The sequence below is a fragment of the Anomaloglossus baeobatrachus genome, chromosome 1 (genome assembly GCF_048569485.1).
Source record: "Anomaloglossus baeobatrachus isolate aAnoBae1 chromosome 1, aAnoBae1.hap1, whole genome shotgun sequence".
Classification (NCBI taxonomy): domain Eukaryota; kingdom Metazoa; phylum Chordata; class Amphibia; order Anura; family Aromobatidae; genus Anomaloglossus; species Anomaloglossus baeobatrachus.
Genome location: NC_134353.1, coordinates 343378415 through 343393596, shown reverse-complemented (window position 1 = coordinate 343393596; position 15182 = coordinate 343378415).

Below are 15182 nucleotides of genomic sequence, written 5' to 3'. Positions count from 1 at the left end.
GTTTAGCGTGTGTTCCAGCATGTAAATGACTGGAATCGTCATGCTGATAATGGCATTGTCAGCGCTAAACATATTCGTCGCCATGTCGAAACTGTGCAGAAGGGTGCATAGGTCCTTGATCTGAGACCACTCCATCAGGGTGATCTGCCCCACCCCTGCATCTCGTTGGCCCAGGCTATACGTCATGACGTATTGCACCAGGGCACGGCGGTGCTGCCACAGTCGCTGTAACATGTGGAGAGTTGAATTCCAGCGTGTCGCCACATCGCATTTCAGGCGATGAACCGGCAGGCCGAAAGACTTCTGGAGCGATGCAAGTCGCTCAGCTGCGGCGCTTGAACGGCGGAAGTGAGCAGACAGTTTTCGTGCCCTGTTCAGAAGGCCATCTAGGCCGGGATACTGTGTTAAAAATTGCTGCACGACAAGGTTCAACACGTGAGCCATACAAGGTACGTGTGTCACCTTGCCCAGGCGAAGGGCCGCACCCAGGTTTGCAGCATTGTCGCACACGGCCTTACCAGGCTGCAGGTTGAGTGGAGACAACCATTTATTAAACTCGGACCGCAGAGCTGACCACAACTCCTCAGCTGTGTGACTCTTATTCCCAAGACATGTCAAGCTAAAGACCGCCTGATGCCGTTGCGCTCTGCTGCCAGCATAGTAATGAGGGGTGCGTGATTCCTTCTGCGCAGTGAGAACGCTGGTGGCCTGACCAGGCAGGCTTGGGGCGGAGGTGGAGGACCCAGATGAGGTGGAGGATGCAGAAGCAGTGGCGGAACTTGGACAGACAGAGGATTGACACACAAGTCGTGGGGACGGCAAGACTTGTGCAGCAGACCCTTCACCATCTATCACCATAGTTACCCAGTGCCCAGTCAGCGACATGTAACGTCCCTGTCCATGCTTACTGGTCCAAGTATCGGTGGTGAAATGCACCCGTTCACACACAGAGTTTCTCAAGGAAGCGGTGATGTTGTGTGCGACATGCTGGTGTAGCGCGGGCACACCTTTCTTAGAGAAGTAGTGGCGACTAGGCATCTGGTACTGGGGCACAGCGACAGACATAAGGTCTCTAAAATCCTGTGTGTCCACTAGGCGGAAAGGCAGCATTTCGGTAGCCAACAGCTTACAGAGGGATAGAGTCAACCTCTTAGCTTTGTCATGGGTCGGAGGAAGTGGCCTTTTATTTGACCACATCTGAGGGACAGAGATCTGGCTGCTGTGTGTAGACGGTGTTGAGTAGGGTGTCCCTGGAAAAATGCAGGTTTGTGAGGAAAGTGCAGGCGGAGACATGATGTTGCCTTCATCCAACGTTGGTGCTATCGATGTCTGAGAGAGCTGTACACACTCACTTGTTTCCCCTTCCAAACCAACTGACGACCTTACAAGCAAACTGCCTGTTGCGGTTACAGTGGTGGAAGTTTTGCGTGGAAAAACAGGTGTGACAGCTGTCCCCACAGTCCTAGAAGATGAAGAGCGCGCGGATGCACTGGAAGGGGCGGGCGGTGGATGGTTCGCTCCGCTAGGCCGCATTGCAGCACGGTGAGCTTCCCACCGGGACTTATGATATTTAGTCATGTGACGATTCATGGAAGAAGTTGTCAAACTGCTGAGGTTTTGACCTCTACTAACAGAATCATGACAAATGTTACATATCACATGAGTTGGGCGATCTTTTTCGATGTGAAAAAAGGACCAGGCTAGGCAAGGCTTATAGGCCATGCGACCTGTTGATCCACCCCGAATAATGCTCATAGGCAGAGTGGTGGCTGAGGATGCAGTTGTAGACGTGCTACCAGTGCTCCGACTCTGTCCAGGAAGGCGCAAGGTAACTTCATCGTCGGTTGCATCCTCCTCCACCGCCTCTGTTGACCTCCTCGAGTGCCTGACTGGGGGTTGACAGTAGGTGGGATCTAGAACGTCATCATCAATTGTTGTGTTTGCACTCCCCTCCCCCTCAGACCGAGCCTCTTCTTGCCCTGACCGAATATTTAAGTTGTCATCCCAATCGGGTATCTGCGTCTCATCTTCATCAGTATGTTCCTCATTGTCTATAACCACAGGTGTTACAGTTTGTGACAAAGGGTCAACATTATGCTCAGAAACTTGGTCCTCACGGCCTGAATCAGAGTCACAAAGGTTCTGGGCATCACTGCAGACCATTTCCTGTTCTGTACTCACTGTAGCTTGGGAGCAGACCTCTGATTCCCAGGCTATAGTGTGACTGAACAGCTCTGCAGACTCAGCCATCTCAGTTCCACCATACTGTGCAGGGCTGATGGAGACTTCAGAGCTGGGAGAAATCAAGTGTGATTGGGATGACAACTCAGAGGACTGGTGTTTTTTGGATGCGGTACTTGAAGTGGCTGAGAGGGCACTTGTTGGACCACTTGAGATCCATTCAAGCATTTTCCTTTTTTGCCCATCATCTACCTTTGTTCCTCTTGTTCGTGTCCGTAAAAAAGGGAGCACATCGGATTGTCCACAATAAGTAGTAGACATCTTACTTTTGCTAGTAGATGGTCTATCTGCAGCAGATGATAATGGAGCTTTGCCACCTTCCCCACTGACAAAACCTTTTTTGCCTTTTCCACCACGCCTCTTCCCCTTTCCACCAGCATCTGTCATTTTGCCACTCATGTTGATTGCGACAAGATTGTGGACTGAAAATGTGGTAGTAAAAATTGAGAGGTGGTGAAGATTGCAGTGTTGGTCTAGCTTTATTACCAGCAGAATAATAAAGAATAAATATCCCTGACAATGTAACTTACTTATAATTAGTTGGAGTGTGCAACGCAGGCAGACGTGCTGCAAATGTCTTGGCACTAGTGGGACTAAAGCAAAGTCCAATAGCCACGTATAGGATGCCACTAGGTACACTGAGTGTGTGCTAGTATAATGGCTTAGTTATAATTAGTTGGAGTGTGCAACGCAGGCAGATGCGTTCTGCAAATGTCTTGGCACTAGTGGGACTATAGCAAAGTCCAATAGCCACGTATAGGATGCCACTAGGTACACTGAGTGTTTGCTAGTATAATGGCTTAGTTATAATTAGTTGGAGTGTGCAACGCAGGCAGATGCGCTCTGCAAATGTCTTGGCACTAGTGGGACTATAGCAAAGTCCAATAGCCACGTATAGGATGCCACTAGGTACACTGAGTGTGTGCTAGTATAATGGCTTAGTTATAATTAGTTGGAGTGTGCAACGCAGGCAGATGCGTTCTGCAAATGTCTTGGCACTAGTGGGACTAAAGCAAAGTCCAATAGCCACGTATAGGATGCCACTAGGTACACTGAGTGTGTGCTAGTATAATGGCTTAGTTATAATTAGTTGGAGTGTGCAACGCAGGCAGATGCGCTCTGCAAAAGTCTTGGCACTAGTGGGACTATAGCAAAGTCCAATGGCCACGTATAGGATGCCACTAGGTACACTGAGTGTGTGCTAGTATAATGGCTTAGTTATAATTAGTTGGAGTGTGCAACGCAGGCAGATGCGCTCTGCAAATGTCTTGGCACTAGTGGGACTATAGCAAAGTGCAATAGCCACGTATAGGATGCCACTAGGTACACTGAGTGTGTGCTAGTATAATGGCTTAGTTATAATTATTTGGAGTGTGCAACGCAGGCAGATGCGTTCTGCAAATGTCTTGGCACTAGTGGGACTATAGCAAAGTCCAATAGCCACGTATAGGATGCCACTAGGTACACTGAGTGTTTGCTAGTATAATGGCTTAGTTATAATTAGTTGGAGTGTGCAACGCAGGCAGATGCGCTCTGCAAATGTCTTGGCACTAGTGGGACTATAGCAAAGTCCAATAGCCACGTATAGGATGCCACTAGGTACACTGAGTGTGTGCTAGTATAATGGCTTAGTTATAATTAGTTGGAGTGTGCAACGCAGGCAGATGCGTTCTGCAAATGTCTTGGCACTAGTGGGACTAAAGCAAAGTCCAATAGCCACGTATAGGATGCCACTAGGTACACTAAGTGTTTGCTAGTATAATGGCTTAGTTATAATTAGTTGGAGTGTGCAACGCAGGCAGACGTGCTGCAAATGTCTTGGCACTAGTGGGACTAAAGCAAAGTCCAATAGCCACGTATAGGATGCCACTAGGTACACTGAGTGTTTGCTAGTATAATTGCTTAGTTATAATTAGTGATGAGCGAGTACTAAAAAGCTCGGGTGCTCGAAGCTCGGGCCGAGCCTCCCAAGATACTCGTGTACTCGGCCCGAGCAACGAGCCCAATGTTATCCTATGGGAGACCCGAGTATTTTTGTGAAATGACCTCCCGGCAGCATGGAGAAACCCTAAAAATGTCACAAAAGTCTCAGAAGAGTGCTCAAATGACATGGCAACAGCATGGGGAAGACCCCTTGAAGCATTTATCACTCAAAAGTCACAGCTGTGAACAATTTTGTCCGCGTTTTACGCCATTTTTACGGACTCACCAGAAAACCTTCCAAAATGACCCCAAAATGATTTTTCATGGCGGAAATGTTAAGGGCACATACCCAATAGTGAGATAGATCTGGTGTATGTTACTTTTTGAGATCAATACATGAAAGATTTTACGTGAAAACATTGTGTGGCACTCCGATGTCCCTGAGAAGAGACGTACATGAAGGCCTCTTGAGTCTAATGTGCCCATTTTGAGGAAGTGAGTCTTTGTAGTATTTTCCTTTGCCAGGGCAGTCCTAAATTGTGAGGTTCACCAATGCCCCTGCATACAGACGTGCATGAGGGCCTCAAAACATTAAGTGTCCATTGTCAGGAAGTGGGTGTATTATAGTATAGCCCTTAGGCAGGGCAGCCAAAAATTGGGAGGCTCCACATTGTCCCTGGGTAGAGACGTGCATGATGGCCTTTAAACCTGAAGTGCCCATTGTAAGGAAGTGGGTCTATTTCAGTATAGCCCTTTGCCAGGGCAGCCAAAAATTGGGAGGCTCCACATTGTCCCTGGGTAGAGACGTGCATGAGGGCCTCAAAACATTAAGTGTCCATTGTCAGGAAGTGGGTGTATTATAGTATAGCCCTTAGGCAGGGCAGCCAAAAATTGGGAGGCTCCACATTGTCCCTGGGTAGAGACGTGCATGATGGCCTTTAAACCTGAAGTGCCCATTGTAAGGAAGTGGGTCTATTTCAGTATAGCCCTTTGCCAGGGCAGCCAAAAATTGGGAGGCTCCACATTGTCCCTGGGTAGAGACGTGCATGAGGGCCTCAAAACATTAAGTGTCCATTGTCAGGAAGTGGGTGTATTATAGTATAGCCCTTAGGCAGGGCAGCCAAAAATTGGGAGGCTCCACATTGTCCCTGGGTAGAGACGTGCATGATGGCCTTTAAACCTGAAGTGCCCATTGTAAGGAAGTGGGTCTATTTCAGTATAGCCCTTTGCCAGGGCAGCCAAAAATTGGGAGGCTCCACATTGTCCCTGGGTAGAGACGTGCATGAGGGCCTCAAAACATTAAGTGTCCATTGTCAGGAAGTGGGTGTATTATAGTATAGCCCTTAGGCAGGGCAGCCAAAAATTGGGAGGCTCCACATTGTCCCTGGGTAGAGACGTGCATGATGGCCTTTAAACCTGAAGTGCCCATTGTAAGGAAGTGGGTCTATTTCAGTATAGCCCTTTGCCAGGGCAGCCAAAAATTGGGAGGCTCCACATTGTCCCTGGGTAGAGACGTGCATGAGGGCCTCAAAACATTAAGTGTCCATTGTCAGGAAGTGGGTGTATTATAGTATAGCCCTTAGGCAGGGCAGCCAAAAATTGGGAGGCTCCACATTGTCCCTGGGTAGAGACGTGCATGATGGCCTTTAAACCTGAAGTGCCCATTGTAAGGAAGTGGGTCTATTTCAGTATAGCCCTTTGCCAGGGCAGCCAAAAATTGGGAGGCTCCACATTGTCCCTGGGTAGAGACGTGCATGAGGGCCTCAAAACATTAAGTGTCCATTGTCAGGAAGTGGGTGTATTATAGTATAGCCCTTAGGCAGGGCAGCCAAAAATTGGGAGGCTCCACATTGTCCCTGGGTAGAGACGTGCATGATGGCCTTTAAACCTGAAGTGCCCATTGTAAGGAAGTGGGTCTATTTCAGTATAGCCCTTTGCCAGGGCAGCCAAAAATTGGGAGGCTCCACATTGTCCCTGGGTAGAGACGTGCATGAGGGCCTCAAAACATTAAGTGTCCATTTTAAGGAAGTGGGTGTATTTCAGTATAGCCCTTAGGCAGGGCAGCCAAAAATTGGGAGGCTCCACGTTGTCCCTGGGTAGAGACGTGCATGAGGGCCTCAAAACATTGTTCCCATTGCAAAGGAGCGGGTCTCCTGTCGTTGTAATGTCCATTCTGCAAAGAATGGGCGAAAAAATTTACCACTGGGGGTATACCTGAAACAAAGACCTAACTATTGTAACGGTCATCATGATGGCGCATGAGGAGAAGGAGGAGCAGTCCAGCGATTATCCAAAGTCGAGAAGTGTACCCATGGGTGAGTGGAGGTACATGGCAAACTTTAAATTCCGCTCTCATTTGCTGGTGGTGTGGTGAAGTCTGGCCCAATCCAACCCTTGTTCATCTTTATCAGAGTCAGCCTGTCAGCATTTTCAGTTGACAGGCGGGTGCGTTTATCTGTAATGATTCCACCTGCGGCACTAAAAACACGCTCTGACAAAACGCTAGCAGCAGGGCAGGCCAGGACTTCCAAGGCGTAGAGAGCCAATTCATGCCACGTGTCCAGCTTGGATACCCAATAATTGTAAGGCACAGAGGAATGTCGGAGTACAGTTGTTCGATCTGCAAGGTACTCCTTCAGCATCTGGGCAAACTTAGGATTTCTTGTGGCACTACCCCGCACCTCAGGGGCTGTGGTACGTGAGGGGCTGAGAAAACTGTCCCACATCTTAAAGACTGTTCCCCTACCTCTGGCGGATTGGACTTGTGCCTCTCTCGGCTGTACGCCTCGGTTGTCCACTGATTCCTGACCTATGCCGCTAGCGTTTTGTGAGGGGAATGCTTTGCCTACTTCCGTGAGTATGGCCTTCCGAAACTGCTGCATTTTGGTTGACCTCTCATCCACGGGAATAAGAGACAAAAAGTTCTCCTTGTAGCGTGGGTCTAACAGTGTTACCAACCAGTAATGATTGTCGGCCAAGATGTTCTTAACGCGAGGGTCACGAGACAGGCAGCTTACCATAAAGTCAGCCATGTGCGCCAGACTCTTAACAGCCAGGACTTCAGTAGCCTGACCAACAAGATGACTGAACATGCTGTCCTCCTCCTCCTCCTCCTCCTCCTCCTCCTCATCTACCCTGTCCTCTGGCCAGCCACGCTGAATCGAGGATATGACTGGTGTGCATGTCATATCCTCAATTTGGCCGGAGAGTTGCTCCATGTCTTCATCCTCCTCCTCGTCATAGTCCTCCACTGCACGTTGTGATGAGACGAGGCTGGGCTGTGTGTTATCACCCACACCCACTACTGTTTCTTGCTGCAACTCATCGCGCTCCGCCTGCAATGCATCATGTTTGTTTTTCAAAAGGGACCGTTTTAGAAGGCAGAGTAGCGGTATGGTGACGCTAATAATGGCGTCATCACCACTCACCATCTTGGTGGAGTCCTCAAAGTTTTGGAGGATGGTACATAGGTCTGACATCCATCTCCACTCCTCAGGTGTTATGTGTGGAGTTTGACCCATTTCCCGACGGCTTAGGTGATGCAGGTACTCAACAACTGCCCTCTTCTGCTCACATATCCTGACCAACATGTGCAGAGTTGAATTCCAACGCGTGGGGACATCACACACCAGTCTGTGAGCCGGAAGATGCAAACGGCGCTGAAAGCCGGCAAGGCCGGCTGAAGCAGTAGGTGACTTTCGAAAATGTGCAGACAGGCGGCGAACTTTTACCAGCAGATCAGACAGCTCTGGGTATGACTTTATAAACCGCTGAACCACGAGGTTGAGCACATGGGCCACGCATGGAACATGTGTCAGCTGGCCTCGCCTCAAAGCCGCCACCAGGTTCCGGCCATTGTCACAAACGACCTTTCCTGGCTTTAGGTTCAGAGGTGTGAGCCAGTGATCTGCCTGCTGTTTCAGAGCTGTCCACAGCTCTTCTGCATTGTGGGGTTTGTCACCTATGCAGATTAGCTTCAGCACAGCCTGTTGCCGCTTCGCCGAGGCAGTGCTGCAGTGCTTCCAGCTTGTGACTGGTGTGGAGGGCACAGTGGATGAGGATGCGCAGGAGGAGGAGGAGGCTGAAGAGCATGACATTCCGGAGCTGTAGAGTGTGGGTGAAACACTGACTGAGGTAGGGCCTGCAAACCTTGGTGTGGGAAGGACGTGTTCCGTCCCTCGCTCAGACTGGGTCCCAGCTTCCACAATATTAACCCAGTGTGCCGTCAACGAGATGTAGCGGCCTTGCCCACAAGCACTTGTCCACGTGTCTGTGGTTAGGTGGACTTTGGGTGAAACAGCGTTGTTCAGGGCACGTGTGATGTTTTGTGACACGTGGTTATGCAACGCGGGGACGGCACACCGGGAGAAATAGTGGCGGCTGGGGACCGAGTAACGTGGGACAGCTGCCGCCATCAGGTCACGGAATGCTTCTGTCTCCACCAGCCTAAAAGGCAACATTTCCAGCGCAAGCAGTCGCGAAATGTTAGCATTTAGAACTGTGGCATGTGGGGTGTTGGCAGTGTATTTGCGCCTGCGTTCAAAGGTTTGCTGAATGGATAACTGAACGCTGCGCTGGGACAAGGACGTGCTTGATGATGGTGTTCTTTCTGCGTAGGCAACTGCAGGTGCAGGAGTGGAGGAGGCTTGTTCGCAGGCAGCATGGACAGAGGATTGGCTCGCATGCACAACCAGCGAAGACGTAGCAGTGACATCAGCAAGCACTGCTCCTCGACTCTGTTGTACTTCCCACAAAGTCGGGTGCTTGGCTGACATGTGCCTGATCATGCTGGTGGTGGTCAGGCTGCTAGTTTTGGTACCCCTGCTGATGCTGGCACGGCAGGTGTTGCAAATGGCCTTTTTTGAATCATCTGGATCCAACTTAAAAAACTGCCAGACTCGTGAAGACCTAACATTTGTACAGGCACCTTGTGTCGTCGTGTTGTTACGGGGAACGGTTGCCTGACTTCTGCCTGGGACCACCACCCTGCTTCTTACTGCCTGTTGTGATGCTACGCCTCCCTCCCCCTGTGCACTGCTGTCCTCGCTCTGCATATCCTCCTGCCAGGTTGGGTCAGTTACTGGATCATCCACCACGTCGTCTTCCTCTTCCGCACCCTGCTCCTCCTCCTGACTTGCTGACAATTGTGTCTCATCATCGTCCACCACTTGTTGAGACACGTTGCCAACTTCGTGAGAACGTGGCTGCTCAAATATTTGGCTATCTGTACAGACGATCTCCTCATGACCCACTTCAATATGAGCTGGCGAGAGGCCAGAATGTGTGAATGGAAACGTGAACAGCTCTTCCGAGTGTCCAAGTGTGGGATCATTAATGTCCGAGGAGGACGTGTACTCAGCCTGGTGGTAGGAAGGAGGATCAGGTTCAGAAATGTGCGGTGCAGTATCACGGCTACTGACACTTGACCGTGTGGAAGACAGAGTGTTTGTGGTGGTGCCAATCTGACTGGAAGCATTATCCGCTATCCAACTAACAACCTGTTGACACTGGTCTTGGTTCAAGAGCGGTGTACTGCTGCGGTCCCCAAGAATTTGGGACAGGACGTGCGAGCGACTAGATGTGGCCCTTTGTTGTGGCGAAATTAGAGCTTGCCCACGACCTCGGCCTCTGCCTGCACCACCATCACGTCCACTTCCTTGTTCCTTGCCAATGCCCTTGCGCATTTTGCAATGCTGTGCACTGCTGACGTGTATATTCACTACTTGTGCGTTATATCAAAGTTTCTGGAAATTGCACACCAGTGCACCTGTACGCTGCCACCAACAGGCACACACGTGCGGTTTTAAAAACCAAGCACGGACGCAATAATAACCTAACACAGGTTTTAGGAGCAAAAATTAAGAACTCTGACACTATCAGCCACTGCTGACTGACGTGTATTATACACTACACTTGTGCGTTATATAATAGTTTGGTAAACGCACACCAGTGCACCTGTACGCTGCCACCAACAGGCACACACGTGCGGTTTTAAAAACCAAGCACGGACGCAATAATAACCTAACACAGGTTTTAGGAGCAAAAATTAAGAACTCTGACACTATCAGCCACTGCTGACTGACGTGTATTATACACTACACTTGTGCGTTATATAATAGTTTGGTAAACGCACACCAGTGCACCTGTACGCTGCCACCAACAGGCACACACGTGCGGTTTTAAAAACCAAGCACGGACGCAATAATAACCTAACACAGGTTTTAGGAGCAAAAATTAAGAACTCTGACACTATCAGCCACTGCTGACTGACGTGTATTATACACTACACTTGTGCGTTATATAATAGTTTGGTAAACGCACACCAGTGCACCTGTACGCTGCCACCAACAGGCACACACGTGCGGTTTTAAAAACCAAGCACGGACGCAATAATAACCTAACACAGGTTTTAGGAGCAAAAATTAAGAACTCTGACACTATCAGCCACTGCTGACTGACGTGTATTATACACTACACTTGTGCGTTATATAATAGTTTGGTAAACGCACACCAGTGCACCTGTACGCTGCCACCAACAGGCACACACGTGCGGTTTTAAAAACCAAGCACGGACGCAATAATAACCTAACACAGGTTTTAGGAGCAAAAATTAAGAACTCTGACACTATCAGCCACTGCTGACTGACGTGTATTATACACTACACTTGTGCGTTATATAATAGTTTGGTAAACGCACACCAGTGCACCTGTACGCTGCCACCAACAGGCACACACGTGCGGTTTTAAAAACCAAGCACGGACGCAATAATAACCTAACACAGGTTTTAGGAGCAAAAATTAAGAACTCTGACACTATCAGCCACTGCTGACTGACGTGTATTATACACTACACTTGTGCGTTATATAATAGTTTGGTAAACGCACACCAGTGCACCTGTACGCTGCCACCAACAGGCACACACGTGCGGTTTTAAAAACCAAGCACGGACGCAATAATAACCTAACACAGGTTTTAGGAGCAAAAATTAAGAACTCTGACACTATCAGCCACTGCTGACTGACGTGTATTATACACTACACTTGTGCGTTATATAATAGTTTGGTAAACGCACACCAGTGCACCTGTACGCTGCCACCAACAGGCACACACGTGCGGTTTTAAAAACCAAGCACGGACGCAATAATAACCTAACACAGGTTTTAGGAGCAAAAATTAAGAACTCTGACACTATCAGCCACTGCTGACTGACGTGTATTATACACTACACTTGTGCGTTATATAATAGTTTGGTAAACGCACACCAGTGCACCTGTACGCTGCCACCAACAGGCACACACGTGCGGTTTTAAAAACCAAGCACGGACGCAATAATAACCTAACACAGGTTTTAGGAGCAAAAATTAAGAACTCTGACACTATCAGCCACTGCTGACTGACGTGTATTATACACTACACTTGTGCGTTATATAATAGTTTGGTAAACGCACACCAGTGCACCTGTACGCTGCCACCAACAGGCACACACGTGCGGTTTTAAAAACCAAGCACGGACGCAATAATAACCTACTAACAGGTTTTTTTGGGGAGCGACAATTACAGTACAGACAAGTCAGACACTATCTGGACTGTTTTACACTGTGTACACCAGCCCCAGATATGAAGGCTGGTATACGGTCACCACTACCCTGCCTGCCTGCCTGCCTGTATACTGCTACAATAGTCCTGACAAGGACTCTTTTGGTCACTAGCCTGTATTCAGACCTGGCTATACCCTGCCTGTATATAGCAACAATAGTCCTGAGAAGGACTCTGCTACTGTACTCCGACCTGGCTATACCCTGCCTGCCTGTATACAACTAGAATAGTCCTGAGAAGGACTTTTGGTCACACTGTTTGCAGCCCTGCAACTGAAAAAGCTATAAAGGGCCGCAAAGCTTTCCCTGAATCAGCGACACTCTCCCTACACTCACTGTCAGAATAGCTGTGAGCAGAGCACAGCGCGCCGGCCGATATAAAGGCTCGGTGACGCTGTGCAGGCCGGCCAATCACTGCAATTCCACAACTAACAGGGCTGTGGCATTGCAGTGGTCTGCCAGCCAATCCCTGCATGAGGGCTGGCTCTCAAAAGAGCGCCAACATGCAGAAATGAAGACCACGAGTAAAGCACGAGTATCGCGAGATTACTCGGTCCCCGCCGAGCAGCCCGAGTACAGTGATACTCGTGCGAGTACCGAGTAGTGACAAGCATGCTCGCTCATCACTAGTTATAATTAGTTGGAGTGTGCAACGCAGGCAGATGCGCTCTGCAAATGTCTTGGCACTAGTGGGACTATAGCAAAGTCCAATAGCCACGTATAGGATGCCACTAGGTACACTGAGTGTGTGCTAGTATAATGGCTTAGTTATAATTAGTTGGAGTGTGCAACGCAGGCAGATGCGTTCTGCAAATGTCTTGGCACTAGTGGGACTAAAGCAAAGTCCAATAGCCACGTATAGGATGCCACTAGGTACACTAAGTGTTTGCTAGTATAATGGCTTAGATATAATTAGTTGGAGTGTGCAACGCAGGCAGATGCGCTCTGCAAATGTCTTGGCACTAGTGGGACTATAGCAAAGTCCAATAGCCACGTATAGGATGCCACTAGGTACACTGAGTGTGTGCTAGTATAATGGCTTAGTTATAATTAGTTGGAGTGTGCAACGCAGGCAGATGCGTTCTGCAAATGTCTTGGCACTAGTGGGACTATAGCAAAGTCCAATAGCCACGTATAGGATGCCACTAGGTACACTGAGTGTGTGCTAGTATAATGGCTTAGTTATAATTAGTTGGAGTGTGCAACGCAGGTAGATGCGCTCTGCAAATGTCTTGGCACTAGTGGGACTATAGCAAAGTCCAATAGCCACGTATAGGATGCCACTAGGTACACTGAGTGTGTGCTAGTATAATGGCTTAGTTATAATTAGTTGGAGTGTGCAACGCAGGCAGATGCGTTCTGCAAATGTCTTGGCACTAGTGGGACTAAAGCAAAGTCCAATAGCCACGTATAGGATGCCACTAGGTACACTAAGTGTTTGCTAGTATAATGGCTTAGTTATAATTAGTTGGAGTGTGCAACGCAGGCAGACGTGCTGCAAATGTCTTGGCACTAGTGGGACTAAAGCAAAGTCCAATAGCCACGTATAGGATGCCACTAGGTACACTGAGTGTTTGCTAGTATAATGGCTTAGTTATAATTAGTTGGAGTGTGCAACGCAGGCAGATGCGCTCTGCAAATGTCTTGGCACTAGTGGGACTATAGCAAAGTCCAATAGCCACGTATAGGATGCCACTAGGTACACTGAGTGTGTGCTAGTATAATGGCTTTGTTATAATTAGTTGGAGTGTGCAACGCAGGCAGATGCGTTCTGCAAATGTCTTGGCACTAGTGGGACTAAAGCAAAGTCCAATAGCCACGTATAGGATGCCACTAGGTACACTAAGTGTTTGCTAGTATAATGGCTTAGTTATAATTAGTTGGAGTGTGCAACGCAGGCAGATGCGCTCTGCAAATGTCTTGGCACTAGTGGGACTATAGCAAAGTCCAATAGCCACGTATAGGATGCCACTAGGTACACTGAGTGTGTGCTAGTATAATGGCTTAGTTATAATTAGTTGGAGTGTGCAACGCAGGCAGATGCGTTCTGCAAATGTCTTGGCACTAGTGGGACTATAGCAAAGTCCAATAGCCACGTATAGGATGCCACTAGGTACACTGAGTGTGTGCTAGTATAATGGCTTAGTTATAATTAGTTGGAGTGTGCAACGCAGGCAGATGCGCTCTGCAAATGTCTTGGCACTAGTGGGACTATAGCAAAGTCCAATAGCCACGTATAGGATGCCACTAGGTACACTGAGTGTGTGCTAGTATAATGGCTTAGTTATAATTAGTTGGAGTGTGCAACGCAGGCAGATGCGTTCTGCAAATGTCTTGGCACTAGTGGGACTAAAGCAAAGTCCAATAGCCACGTATAGGATGCCACTAGGTACACTGAGTGTGTGCTAGTATAATGGCTTAGTTATAATTAGTTGGAGTGTGCAACGCAGGCAGATGCGTTCTGCAAATGTCTTGGCACTAGTGGGACTATAGCAAAGTCCAATTGCCACGTATAGGATGCCACTAGGTACACTGAGTGTGTGCTAGTATAATGGCTTAGTTATAATTAGTTGGAGTGTGCAACGCAGGCAGATGCGCTCTGCAAATGTCTTGGCACTAGTGGGACTATAGCAAAGTCCAATAGCCACGTATAGGATGCCACTAGGTACACTGAGTGTGTGCTAGTATAATGGCTTAGTTATAATTAGTTGGAGTGTGCAACGCAGGCAGATGCGTTCTGCAAATGTCTTGGCACTAGTGGGACTAAAGCAAAGTCCAATAGCCACGTATAGGATGCCACTAGGTACACTAAGTGTTTGCTAGTATAATGGCTTAGTTATAATTAGTTGGAGTGTGCAACGCAGGCAGATGTGCTCTGCAAATGTCTTGGCACTAGTGGGACTATAGCAAAGTCCAATAGCCACGTATAGGATGCCACTAGGTACACTGAGTGTGTGCTAGTATAATGGCTTAGTTATAATTAGTTGGAGTGTGCAACGCAGGCAGATGCGTTCTGCAAATGTCTTGGCACTAGTGGGACTATAGCAAAGTCCAATAGCCACGTATAGGATGCCACTAGGTACACTGAGTGTGTGCTAGTATAATGGCTTAGTTATAATTAGTTGGAGTGTGCAACGCAGGCAGATGCGCTCTGCAAATGTCTTGGCACTAGTGGGACTATAGCAAAGTCCAATAGCCACGTATAGGATGCCACTAGGTACACTGAGTGTGTGCTAGTATAATGGCTTAGTTATAATTAGTTGGAGTGTGCAACGCAGGCAGATGCGTTCTGCAAATGTCTTGGCACTAGTGGGACTAAAGCAAAGTCCAATAGCCACGTATAGGATGCCACTAGGTACACTAAGTGTTTGCTAGTATAATGGCTTAGTTATAATTAGTTGGAGTGTGCAACGCAGGCAGAC